The 14,310-nt window shown below is 39.1% G+C and overlaps 1 protein-coding gene across 3 annotated transcripts in view; it reads left to right on the top strand.

Annotated features, from left to right (window-relative positions):
- The first annotated feature begins 1,487 nt into the window (after nucleotides 1-1,487).
- pcdh15a (protocadherin-related 15a) overlaps nucleotides 1,488-14,310 on the top strand; it is a 217,209-nt gene continuing 204,386 nt past the window's right edge. For 2 of the 3 annotated variants that reach the window (XM_044214750.1, XM_044214751.1), the window contains exon 1: nucleotides 1,488-1,971. The gene's annotated coding sequence lies outside the window, so the exon portion shown is untranslated. The remainder of the gene's footprint in view (nucleotides 1,972-14,310) is intronic. The other variant, XM_044214752.1, reaches the window with a different exon arrangement.

The raw sequence follows: 14,310 nt of genomic DNA on the forward strand, positions 1-14,310 counted from the left end.
GTGGGATAAGATCAGGAAAGACTTTACATGTAGGCATTTTATACAATACAGTCTCATGTGCAGATTCAGCACTTACATCTAATGCGCTTGACACTGAGGGTGTTTTCACTCTGCTTAGCCAGATTTACAGTAATGACAAATAAACAAATAGACAAATCACAACTGATCTTTTCAGTTGTGCCTGATGGACAGATATTATGCAGATTGTCAACACTTGCAAACACAGCACACTAAAAACACAGTTCCTTCTTACTCAAACATGAACTCAGCTGTAATGTCATAATGTTCCTAGGCAGCTATAAATTGTTCTGTGCTATATAGGAGTGTTTATGGAGTCTGATTTAAGCCCTCTACCTTTAAGAAGCAACAGCAGGCAGATGCCTATTTCTATGCAAGAAACCAAGAGACTAAATGAAAATGTCGAATTTGCCTTATCAAATTGACAACTACATTGTAAAGGCTCAATGGTAAATGGACTGTACTTGTATAGCTCCTTTCAATGTTGCAGGTATCTGATTTAACCCTTAGGTTTTGTTGACATTGGTTTCACTTCCTCATTGTTCGGAGCCCTACAGACCCCAATACTGTATGGGTAAAAATAATAATTGCAAAGTCAACCTTTTTTTATCCTTTTCTTCTGATCTTATTAAAACCCAATATGGTTTTAAGCTGGCAACCCTTCCCTTCGACACAAACTGGGCTTGCACATTTGATGGTGACAAAATACAGAAGGAAATATTTCATGTTTTATATGTCATATGTATGGACAAAAATATATTACTTTTGTTTGCCAAAACGTCATTGACAAACAAAGAAACGTACAATATGTTATCCTACAGAGTGACATTACTTACTCTATGTTTGTGGTCATTTAGACCCTAGAGAGTCCAACTCCCTGTTAGACCTTTCATTAACAAAAAAGTCAGAATAACAGAGATCCAAATAGACTTATTTGGGATTTTCGATGTAGTGCTGCTAAAAAGTACTGTCAACGCCAATTACAGATATAGAGAATAATAAAAGTCTGTTGTGTTTAACAATGTTTTACAGCTGGGATGTCTGAGACCCCAAACAGAAGTAATGCATCTTTTTTTGTAGTAGACTTGTCATGATCAGTTCAAAAACATGTTTATAAGCAATTCTCATAAAATTAAGAAAAGTTGTTAAGTATCAAGGTTCTAAAACAACTTAAATGTGTTTTTGAGCTATTTATGAGGGCCAGGAGGTCTCCAGGACCTGAAACAGAACACTGGCATTAAATGCAAGATTTGGAGGTTTGTTTAAACAAAGTTTGCTGTGTTATTCAAAACAACAGGTTTAACGGAAAAAGCTATCAAATAGGTATATGAGGCAGAGAGAAACAGTAGTTCATAAGGATTTGGCTGGGAAATGGCGTAAAGTGTATAGGCTATATGCTGGGAAGCTGATTGGGGAATTGGGAACAGGTGTGCAGGTGGGTGTGACAGTCAGCTGATGACTAAAGGCGGGAAATACTGAGGACAACTGCGGGGCAGGCTCTGAAATGACAGCACAGTACTGGCAAAGTGACAACAGGAAAACTGATTCTAAGCAAAATTTAGAACTGGTTGTAGCCCATAACACACTTTCTTAGAGGGTTTTTTTTTTAATTCGGCCCATAAATTCACAACATTGTCCAGCTGTAGCCTATATTGAGGGCGTTCAGTGGAGCTGATTAGTTTGGAAAGAAAGATTTGGATTAGTTCCATTTCACTGATATTTAATTCATTTGATGCTCCGAGTAGAATAACAATATGAGAATGAAATCAGATGCCAAGTGCTGCACCAAATGATATAACTCAACAAAAATAATCTCTGAAAGGGTGTCTCTAAATCTAAATCTTATCAGTTGGCCTAAATCTCGTTATAGGGAGCTGGATATGAAGACATTTGGGAATCCCTGCGTGTGGATAAAACTCTCCAGCACAACTTTGGGTGGCGCCAGAGCGCAAGGTAAGAGGAAGTGGGGGGGGGATCAACACAACTAATGGGTTAATCTGCCCGGAGAATCGCTGTATGGTTTCGGCCGTCTCCAGTGTGAATGATGATGTGTGAATCTTTTCTGCGGGTGGCTGGACTTGCCACCTGTGAGGAACAGGCTTCATCGCTGAAGACTGAGCATTTTGTGCAGGCTCGCCTGCATGAGTGAAATAAACACGGACAACTTTGTCTGACCGGCTGCGCAAGAGAAAGTGAGCCACACGCATAAACTGGCAGTGGTGAGATTATAAACGGAGTCTCTGAGCGCCCAGGAGGCTCCGGACCCTCTCGCTTTGAAGATTAGAGGGTTGACGACGTATGAAGGACACTAAGAACAGGATTAGGTATTGTGCAGTCTAACCTACTTCTCATCACTCCTACATCTTGTCCTCTGAATGTGTTCGCAATGACCTTTGGTGCACTTGGAATACAGCGGGTGTGCCCGTGAGGTAAGGAAATCATTTTCGCTGAGTATGTTTGACTGTTGGGATTAATTACATTATGTGAAGTTGTGTCAGACAGATGAATCCACCCTGAACACATAGCAGTTGTATTTGGAAAATAACATCCTTTATTGGAGCCTGTTACGCGCAGGTGCCATCGCAAACCATTTGAATCATATCATCGAAAACCACATATATTTGGCAGGCATAGTGTCAGTGGAGGCTTTTCTCTCATGTTGCACGTTTTACGGCTTTATCCGTGCGGTGTTTCACACGCTTAACACGTCAGCCTACTCAAGCGCTCTGAAGAAACAACGCTCCATACGCATGAAGGCTAGTGCAATTTTCAGAATGTGTGCACCAATTCAGAGACGATCAATACTTCAGGGATTAGTCTGCGTTACTGCATGTTTGATAACAGGGTCAAAGCTTGCTATAACATGCCTCGACCTATTCTGGTCAGGGGCATCGAAAATTATTTCTGTGTGAGCTTTTATGCCCTCGGATTGCCACTATGTAAGGAACACATGTGATTTGCATCGTTAAAGACATTGCCATCATTTTTAGCTCTGCCCACGCCACAAGCCAAAGGAGACATCTTTCTTGTCATTAGATAGCCTATATATAACATGGAGTTGCTAAGACAGACTCTTATTTTTGAGAATCAAAATATTAATGAACCATTAAAGAACATGACACATTTTCATTTTCTTTGATCTGTAAAGAAAATGAGCATTTAATGCTTACTTATAGAGCAGACTGTCTCTGCATCAGCTTTAAATAACTTACAATTTGTAGTTCACCAAAAATGCAGTAAATCCTTAGAAAAATAGATTTGAAACTTTAAAAATAGATTTGAGTTGATGTACTAGAGTGCAAGTTATCCAGATCAAACAACTGAGGTCACAGAGAGCTCACTTTATTGCACAGCATAGTAATGCAGCCTTGAACTGCAGTCTATCCATCTATACAATAGTAAGCAACTGGAGGCCAAATCTATAAGCACAAAAGCCATAGTAATTTGTGTAGTATTGAGTGGCATGAATAAAGAAACCCCTCTGCAAAAATCTGGCCCTGCATTGTAAGGTATATGGCTCACTTCAGTGAAATTTGACTTTTAGACCACTTCCAAATTTTATCAAAGGTTTTTAGATCTCCCTGAGGACTTTAGAACACACTTATTGCCCCTTACCTGGCATACAACACACACAATTCGACTGCATTTGTGGAGTTGTAGGTTGTATTGATATTATAGTATGTGCATAGTTTTCAAGAAAAACCACATGATCCTATTATCCTGTTCTTGACAGATGTACTTAAAACGCTCTTCTTTCTCTTCGCTTCTATGATGTTATTTTATTCTCTGTGTACTACAGTTCCCAACAGCTGTATGTTTGGGTAGTGCCCTAGAAGTGTGCAGGGAATACTTAAAAAGTATTGCTACAGGATGTCTTCATCAGTCTAGAGTTGGGCCATTTCTTTCCAGAGGCTCACATTTGGGAAATGAGAGATGAAAAGTAGCGTGGCTCAGGCCAGCCAGACTCCATTGATATTCTGCCTGTGTCCTGCTCCATAGGCAGCCCATTGTCATGGCCCGCTCAGTGGGATAGCGTCTGATGATTGAGGGCTATGGAAGAGGTTTGAAAGCCAGCTTGGAAAGAAACTAATGGTTCATTTATTGAAGGTTAAAGATATGTATGTCCCCACAGTAAAGGCTGATAGTGTGTATGTGTGTGGATATTGTGCGAGAATTGCATGGAGATGAAGGAAATCCAAAAGATGCAAAAATATAGCATCTAATATGATATTTTTAATGATAGTTTAGTTTGTATTTTATGACATGTACCTTACTACAAGCCCAAACTAATGTGGTCAGTTCGTATTTACTAATTTAATTCACCCTGTTTTACTTCTTAGAGTAGAATTGCAATTGGATGCATTTAACTAAATATGGCTCTTTAATTTTCTCTAATTGTACCCTAGATGGCATAAACATAAAGAGATTTCCAAGCAACGCAGGTGCATCTCAAGTTTCAAAGGGTGCAGCCTCTCCAACGTCAGGTGCAACAGTGCCACACTGTGTGGCCACCCAGCCCTAGAAGATTCATGGCCAGCCAAGCAGAAAGATTTATCTGTCGTGAGGGCGTGAAATTGCAATGCTCTGCAGTATTCTGTCCAGGGCCAGTGAGAGAGACAGATCCTCCATTGCTCTGGGAAATAAAGAAGTAACAGAGAAGAGTCATGCACAAAAAAGCAGCAAGCATTAATAGCTGCCTGTGCTCTGTGTCAGGTAGAAGTGATCAAGGCTGTAATCTTTTTTTTTTTTTTTTTTTTTTTTTTTTGGAAAGAGAGAAATGAAATAAGCAGAAAAGAGCATCAACAAGGGAGTAACAAAGAAATTCAACTGAGGAGTCGAACAAATAGAGTAACTTTTTGAAGAGTGCCATAGAAGTTGACACTGAAGTACAAAAGTTTACAAGTGGCTGCAGTAATAGGATTGCACTCTCAGCTCAGCACTGATTATTTTTTCACACTTTTTAGGTATTGCACCTTTCAAATTTCCTGCCACTTGCTGTGAAAGTCACTGTTAATTTATAGCTTACATACAGTAAATCAGTTCATTTACTTTTATTTAAAGGATTACACTGGTATGAAAAGGAGAACCAGTCAGGACTACTGTGTATTCTTTTCTGATCTTGTAAAGCCAGTTTCAGCTTTTAAAGGACTTTTTTCATTTTGGAAGGACCCATGGGCTACTGTGACCTACAGATCAAGAATACAATATTTCATCAGCTCAGTCTTGAGGTGTTGTAAATTCATAGCCAAAAGCTTATAGCTGCATTAGGCCTTAGTAGAGCTCGATTAGCCATCGTGGCTGGCAGCTGTAGCAGAAATCTGTATCCAGGCCCCCACTGAAGCATGAAGGGAGAAGACTATTTCTTACAAGTTATCTCAGTGTGGCAACACCAGTAGTCTCAAAATTAATGGAAAGGAACTTGATATGAATATGAAAAACCATGCATATGGACACACTGCAGATCTATTCCATGCTTTCTTTCTCTTCTTTCTCTCTGATTTATCTCTTTTCTTGTCACTCTCAAACACAATGACTAGTTCTGTCCTTTCTCATGCTGTCTGTCCCCTTCTCAGAAAAGAACTGTTTGTAGTTGGTAACAGGTTTCTGAAATAATCTTTATTACAAATATGTTGGATCACATTTTTTTTTTTTTTTTAGATTTGGTTAACACACAGGCCTTATTGTAGCAGGGAGCACAGTCAGATAATCTACAGTAGAACCTAACAGAATGCTGAAGGGCAATTTGTTCCTCAGCTCCTGTGCTTTCACCCTCTTGTTAAGTGTCTGAATGTAGACTACAGGAACTACTGCTGACAGGGCAGCAGAGTCTTGTAGAGAAAGAGGAAGCTTAGTGTTAGACGAGTATGTTTGGGAATGCTGGGCTTTTGATTGGAATCACCGGTCTTTCTGGGAAAATATAAGCATTGAAATATGTTCCTTCCTTCAAAAATGATTACCTAAGTTTCTTTGAGAAGGGCAGTGGTCAACAGTGGAACAAGAGTTGTGCTGATTAGCTCCCTGATGTGCACATATGTAAGCTATGTGTGTTAGGCATGTGTAATCTTTCCTCCACATGAAACTCTCATCAGATGTGTGTGTGTGTGTGTGTGTGTGTGTGAGTAACACAGAGACTGCATAATAGTGTTTCCCCTGTATTGACTTGCTTGATTTTAATAACAGTGTCAAACTACAATGCCAACTTGCCGATTACACCAAAAGCTAAAATTGAGCATTTATCATGCTGTTGATATTTGGGCCTTTTGAATCAATAATTAGATAGAGTCTGAAAGCTGTTTGTTGCTTAATTGCCCTTCAGTTAAAGTCCATCTAATGAGCACGATCCAATCAGTGCATCAGTAAATTAAAATTAAGCGTAATCTCCCGTTAGCAGCAGCCCTTGGAAGAAATGTATCATTTTTTAATTTTTGCTCAAGAAACCATTGACAGCTCAAGTTTTGAGGGAAAACAGTTTGAGAGAAGCAGATAATGCAGATTATTTTCATCTATAATTTGTGAAGAAGTTTGCAAGTGTCCATATGTTTGCTGGTTAAATTCTATTAGCATAAATTAATATTTGTCTCAGCTCCAAATAAATACTGCTGTACAAAAAGTAAATAGAGAGGAAGGTTGTGAATTATTATACTATGATAATAGTTTGACTAAACATTGGCTGCACCATTTGTACGTGTGGACAGATAACATTGTGGCCATGTTTTAATTTCACACTTCAGCAAGAGTATTTATCTGTGGCTGGCATGGCAGGTTATGTTCTGTAACTTTACCATGCAAGACTATTGCATGGACCCTCATGACCTTGCTTCTCTTATTGGTTTATTGGATGATTATTGGATTATTTTAATATTATGAATTATAATGCTTAACATCAACACTGTAAACATGTTGGGTTTGGAGGCACTGTTGGAGGCACAGTGAAAAAGATTTAAAAACACAGCCAAATATACTGTGTCACGTTGGAAATTCCCTGTTAACTATAAAAGCCACATCATACTTTTGATTGACATATTAAAAATATTCAATCAGACGTATTTTGACCTATACTGTATTATCACCTTATAAGTGCCTATGGCAAATGTGTTAGCAAACAGTGGCTTATTTACACATCCAGCAGCCATAGAATTAATTTGAAGTTGTATTTCTGGCTACCCAGTAAATGAAAGTCACCAGCTAGTTGCTGACTTTGTCTTTGTGCCGTTTGGTGCTGGGCATATAGTTTACAATGGGTTTTTAGAGTTTTTTTTGCTGAAAACAGCTGCCTGCTGCTGAAAACGATGCTGAGAGTGATGAGGAATTGCAGAACCGGGTGATAATTGTCTGTGGGTTCATCACAACGAGCAACCCTTGTCACATTACACATAGGCATTTGATCTATTTTTAATATAAAAAATATTGATTAGAGCAGCTTTAAATTAAAGCCACCATGTGTAGAAGTTTAAAAAATTCAACTTTGGCGCCCATCCAGTTGCATTATAAATAATGTAAAAAGACACTGTGGCGGACAACACTGCTACAGCTGGTGCTGTTATTTTGGACTGGTCATTCAGTTTGGATTCTTGTAAACTCAAGGAATGCACTCAATGAATGCACAAGCTAACAAGCCCAGCAATGATGCTGGAGCTGTACACTCAAACAGCCTCGCCAGGAGACGCACCATCAGTATAATGATGCTCGAATTGAAATCTATCAATTTTTACATTCAGAATTTCCAAACATGTAGGTTACACTGTTGGCAATATCACACACACAAAAAAACCTCAAGACCCAAGGCAACTTGTGAAGGCCTTTTTGAAGGATTTTAGTCTCAGAGGGATGAATCTTGAACCACATAAGATCCACCCCCCACCTCACCAATAAAAATCTCCGAATCTCCAAAATCTCATGCTCTCTTACTCTCTCTCTTGAACACACACTCAAACACACGGATGCACACATACGCAGCTCTCCTTGAATATCTATTTCAAGCCTAAAAATAGTAAGATGCACACAATGCCATGGAGCTGTGAGGCAAATACAGGTTGTGGGAGCACGATATGGGATTCCAGGATGACAGTTCACTGATTATGCTTTAAGTCATAGATAACTGAAAGCTGTTGGGTATTTTTCTAACCACACAAAGTGTACAGCTCCAGGTAGTGTCAAAAGCAGCTGAGAAGTAATTTTTGGCATGGTGGTGGCTTAACAAACCTCTTCATATAAATGAACAGGACAGACCGTGAAACAAGTTAAATGTGTACAAACTGTACAAGATTGTCATTTCTCTGAGAAATGATCGACAGCCAATCAGATTTATTCATATGCCAATGTCAAAAATTATTAGTAGGCTATAATTATCTTATCTAATTATATTTTCTTAATAAACAAACCTCTTCAAAAAGTATAAATACAGACAGTACACCAATGGCTAGAAAACTTTTAAACATTTTTTCAAATCTTTACAACATTTTTATTAAAGCCACTTAAAAAATGTAAACTGTATTCAAAACATTTCTACAATTATGTCAAAACAGGAAGTGTGCAACTTATTCAGGAGTAAATCCAAAGTTATATATATTTATGTATATAAATATTTTATCACCTTGTTTTACTATTATATTTTTTGATCTTTGTTTGTGCTGCTTTAAGTTATTTTATTGTTTTTACTTTTGCTTAATTTATTTAGCTTTTATTGCATTGTGAAGGAATTTGTAAAATTTGTTTTGAAAAGTGCTATATAAATAAAATGTATTCTTTTTTTATTATAAAAAACAAATGTAGCATTGTAGTCAAAGTGACTAAAGTTGGTTGCGTATTTTCATTCAACAATATCTTGCATGATAAATGAGTATTTTCAGTCATGCCACTGTTTCCATTCATCTGTTGGCGGAGGTGGTCTGATTTAAAAAAAATAAAATAAAATAAATAAATAAAAATAAAAAAATTTGTCCATGGTTAAATGTTCGTATGGGATTCACAGGATAGTGAGATGAGAAGTTGCGTATCGTCCGCATAGCTATGGTAACTAATGTTTTAATATTGTTGCCATGTAAAGGTTGAGAAGGAGAGCTCCAAGGATGGACCTCTATGTACATAGTATCTCATATTTGTTGGAGTGAAAGTTACCAAATGTGATGGTGAAATACATGTAAATAAATGTCAGAAACACCCACCCAGTTTTTCATCATATCCTCCAAGATCCGATATTGGGTGAATCCTGCATTGTCATTGACAACTGTGCTGCATACCGAAATTGATCTGTGTACATCAGCACAAGTCTCTGTGCTGGATTTTCCTCTGGTTATACCAAAATCAACACATGAAAATGCATGGTGTGTTTTCATGTTTTGGGTTCAAAGCTGCTCACTTAATAAGCAAAAGAGAGTAGACAAAAAAATATCCATCCTGGATAGGCCTAGTTAAGCTATAAAATCTGTCATGAGTTCAGTGTGTTACATTCTCTTTTAAAGCTGACACATCAGCCTCCTTTTGGACATTCATGTCCATAACGATTTCTTTCTTTCTTTTCTTGGCACTGAATGTAAATATTGTTTTAAGTTGTTTGAACAAACGATCAGTGCTGTCGTTTGTTCTGGAGAGAAAGATAAGTCTCAAAAGATCATATAGCTGGAGGGGCTCAGTCTATTTATCTGCATGAAAACAATATCCAACTCTTAGCTGCATGAAGAGAAGGACTTCTTAGCTTCTTCTTATACTCTATACTAAAATTTTGCCTCATCCTTTTAGCCACATGAATTATACCTTTACTTCCAAGACTTTCCAACATCACACCTTTGTCCACCTGAGCAGTGTACCTCCAGGTGTAGAGGTGAGACAAGTAGAAGATTCATCACAGCAGCCAGTTTCTGTTGTGCTCTGTCCTCTAACAAGAGTAAAAAATTCTAAATGTACGAGGTGATTTAATGCATGAAATGGATTAAGCATGAGCCTGAAGTCTGTTGTTGCTCTCAGCTGCAAGTGACTTAAATTTACTTTCAGGTGAGAATAAATAAAGCCTCCTCATTCCAGGAGTCCATTTGGAGGCCCATTCACTGTCACCCCGTAGGGTCTTTGGGATATAGACTATTGATTCAAGAGCAATTTTGCTTTGTGAGGTTCATTTTGGCTCTTGCATGATTTCTGTCATATTTCTCTATGGAATGCTCTAACTTTTTAAAGAATATGTCCTTTCTAAAACTTTTGTTCTGTAGTATTTTTTCAACAAGGCCTTCTCACAGTTATGTGTCAAAGTCTTAATATTAATCAAAGCATAAGTGACTGACGTGGCCTAAAAAAATAAACCCATTCATCATAAGAAAAGGACATCATTGTTTTGACGTCTGCTGATAATCAGGTCAGATGAAATAGAGCTTGACTTGTTCAAAACCAATGTAGAGCCTCATTTGTAACACACATACTCCATTAGTTACCCTACAATGAGCAGAGCCTACAGCACAAGCTTACTGCTGTCATTTTGAGAAACAGTTCAGTTTTGTAAATGCATATTTGCATGCTGTATATTTTCCACTCAAGGAAACCTGTGCCCCCATTATCCTTTTAGGGGTGGAGTTTTTGTTTGGTCACAGGCAATTAAAACTGTCAGGTTTCAAGCAAATTGTTGAGAATAAACCTTGATCTATTTAAAGGCAGAATAAATAGTACATTTATATTTCTGCTGATTAATAAATAGTTGTCGAATTGTGTGTATAGTGACTGTTCTTACAGTATATCTGAAAACAAGTATATACTGCTATATATGTAAAAAGACTGCTTATGCTTGTGTTAGCATATTATAATATTACAACGCTCTGAGGAAGTAGTGGCTCTCTATTTCACCTTTATACACCAGTAAGCTCAGTATTTAAAACATAGGTTAAAATAAGCAAAGGTCCTTGCTGAATTACAAGTGATGTGTTTAATAAGTTTAAAAAAAATAGTCATGCAGCTGTGTGATGGGTGTAACCTAATAGGTGTAATTTGCCTAACCTTCCCGGGTCTTTAGACTGAGGTGGAAATGCACACAATGGGCTGAAGGAATTTTTTTTAGTTCCTTGAAAAGTAGTTCCTGGGGATAAATGTTCTAGTACTTTTGGTGGAAAAGCAGCTTTGCATATCCAAACCTATCTCCACACTTCGTTTTAGCGCTGTGCCAGCGCTGGAGATGCATACATGACACAGACAGAATAAGCTGCTCTCTACGTTATGAGTCCCCAACCTCACAGACTGCATGCTGGGGGCTACACACCACTGCCCAAAGGCTGACGCTCAAAAATGTCCCAAACATAGCAAACTAATAAGAAACTAAGAAAATACAGGCAGAGGGCAGGGTCTCTGCAGATACAGACACCACCACACACTTCTAGTGGGTCATAAGTGATGATTGAGAGGGATTATTTTTGTATGAGTCTATACATTGTTTTTTAGGAAAATCCTACTTATTCTGCCTTTTGAATTCATTCATTCTGATGAATGAAGTGTGTGCGTTCATCAGTGTGAGTGTGTCAGCGTGTGTGACAATCTTACATAAGTAATCGCTGTTAATTAAGAGATAGAAGGCAAGGATCCAATTATGTGGCCTTTAAACAAGAAATTGTACTTACTTCACCTTGTTCTTTGCTTTCTTCACACCGGTTGTGAGTCACTGCCATTCATTGACTTCAACCATACAACTCTGCTGTCTTGTTTTAGTTTTCCACTGTGCTTGATGTTTCTATTGAGAAATAAGTTGGAATACCTAAACTGAGGGAAATACGCCAAGTTTTTTCATTTTCTCACAAATATTCTTGAACTCCTGCTGCCGTGTCTGTGGACCCGCTCGTGGAGTGTTGATTGGGAAGTGAGAGGGTGGTCCAGCCAGTCAATTAGGGACACCTTCACCTAATTCACCTCTCTGACTATAACGGTAGATGCTTGCTGAAGAGCTTGTAGACTGAAATACCATAGTATGTCATGTCACTGAATAATGAAAGTCCACGACAGGCCTTTCAGCTTGAAAAGGCTATCATACATACAGGCAGCTTCTGAAAGGGGAACATTTAATTAGATACTTATTCCCAGGAGATAGAGACTGATCTGCAGGAATGATGTGGAATTGTGTGTGTCTGATGGTTACCTTGCATTGATATGAGAAACTTGGTCACGGACCGACGCTTACAACTCAGGTGATTGGACGAATACAGGAAATCCAGGTACGTGCTCCGGAGTTCTATTAGCAGTGCTAAGAGACAATACAGGGACAAAGTGGAGTCTATCAGGGCTCCAACACCAGTCACACGTGGTCTGCACTAAGAACTGTTACAGACTACAAAAGGAAGATAAGATAATGTCTGCATCTCTCCCAGGTTAACTGAACACCTTCTATGCACGCTTTGAGAAGAACAACTTCCCGGCTGAGGAGGTACCAAAGGCCCAGGACCCATGCCCACTTGTAATATCCAGGGCAGATGTATGCAAATCCTTTTTAAAAGGATTAATGCATGCAAGGAACCTGGACCTGATGGCATCCCTGGCCGAGCTCTGAAGGTGTGTGCAGATCAACTGGCAGATGTCTTCAGACATTTTCACCATGTCACTGCTCCAATCTGTAGTCCCCACATGTTTCAAGAAGTCCACCATTGTCCCTGTCCCCAAAAAGACCACCATCACCTCACCTCTACCATCATGAAGTGCTTTGAGCAGTTAGTCAAAACATTCTTCACCTTTTCCCTCCCTGACTCACTGAACCCACTACAGTTTGCATTCAGACCAAATACATCAATGGACATCGCCATAGCCCTCCACACAGCCCTTTCCCACCTGGACCAGAGGAACACATATGACCATATAACCATCATTAAGTTTGCTGACGACACAGCCAACATCGGCCCGATCACCGGCAACAATGAGACAGCCTACAGAGAGGAGGTCCAAGCCCTGATATCTTGGTGCCAAGACAACAACCTCCATCTCAATGTTAGCAAAACAAAGAAGCTGATTGTGAGAGAAGAACACGCCCCCCTCATCATCAGTGAGACTACGGTGGAGAGAGTCAACAGCTTCAGGTTCCCCGGGGCCACATCAGCGAGGACCTGACCTGGACTCACCACACTGACACCATCACAAAATCAGAAAGACAACGGCTCTTCTTCCTCCACAGCCTGCGGTGGCTCAACATGGATTCCAGGATACGCTGCAACTTCTACAGCTGCACAATTGAGAGTATCCTGACTGGCTGCATCCCTGCCTAGTATGGTAGTTGCACCACCCTCAAACCGTAAGGCTCTACAGAGAGTGGTGAAAACTGCTCAGTACATCACCAGGATGAAGCTGCCATCCATGGAGGACCTCTACATCCAGTGGTGTAGGAAGGCGGCCAGCAGGATCATCAAAGACCCCAACCACCCCAGCCACAAATTGTTCTGCCTGCTCACGTCCGGCAGACGGTACTGCAGCATCCGGTATCACACCACCAGGCTCAGAGACAGCTTCATCCCTCAGGCCATAAGACTGCTGAACTCTTGATCACAAGTTTTTTACTGCCACTTGACTTGCACCGCTATGATACACTTTATACTACTTTTTTAATGTTCAACTTTTTAATTCTGTTCCTACCTGTCCATAACCGGTTTTCATTAAGCATATACATTTACTACACTTGATTTCATCACTACTGTTCATCAGTCTACCTCAGTATTATATTTTATATAAATTATATTTTATTCCTACATTTTAACTTCTGCACTATTTATGTATTTGTCTTACATTATCTTTCTCTCATTTCCCATTTTCTTTGGGGGAGGGAGCCTGAGAACAAGAATTGAATTGCCAACGACTGCCTCACTGTAATTGTTGTGCATACAGTATGACAAATAAAGAACTTAACTTGTGAGCCACAAAGTGTCTGAGCTGGCTCAACTCTATGGCAACACCTTCACTTACTTTCTTATTATACTGCAATGCAGCAGTATGATTGCATGTACAGTATAGAGCTTTCAATCATCTGTGCTGTTGTTTGAGTTATAATTAATATCATAAATTGCAATGTTTAGAATTTCCACTGTTTTTGTTTATCTCCATCTTGTATAGTTGTGAATGATGAAGTATGTTAGTGCTATCTCCATCAGCAAGCCAGCTATTTCACAGCATGCCAGAATTACCACTTTGAGCAGTGTGGCCAAACAGGTTTTTGGCATTTACTCTTTCAAAATCATTTCTCATCCAACACTTATTCTGATGCAGATGTCTTCACACTTATGCCTGCTTGTCAGCATGGTCAATATTTTTAAAATAATGCCTGTGTTATAAGTTAGGATAATGTGAGAG

The sequence above is a fragment of the Siniperca chuatsi genome, linkage group LG11 (assembly GCF_020085105.1).
Source record: "Siniperca chuatsi isolate FFG_IHB_CAS linkage group LG11, ASM2008510v1, whole genome shotgun sequence".
In the NCBI taxonomy this organism is placed as follows: domain Eukaryota; kingdom Metazoa; phylum Chordata; class Actinopteri; order Centrarchiformes; family Sinipercidae; genus Siniperca; species Siniperca chuatsi.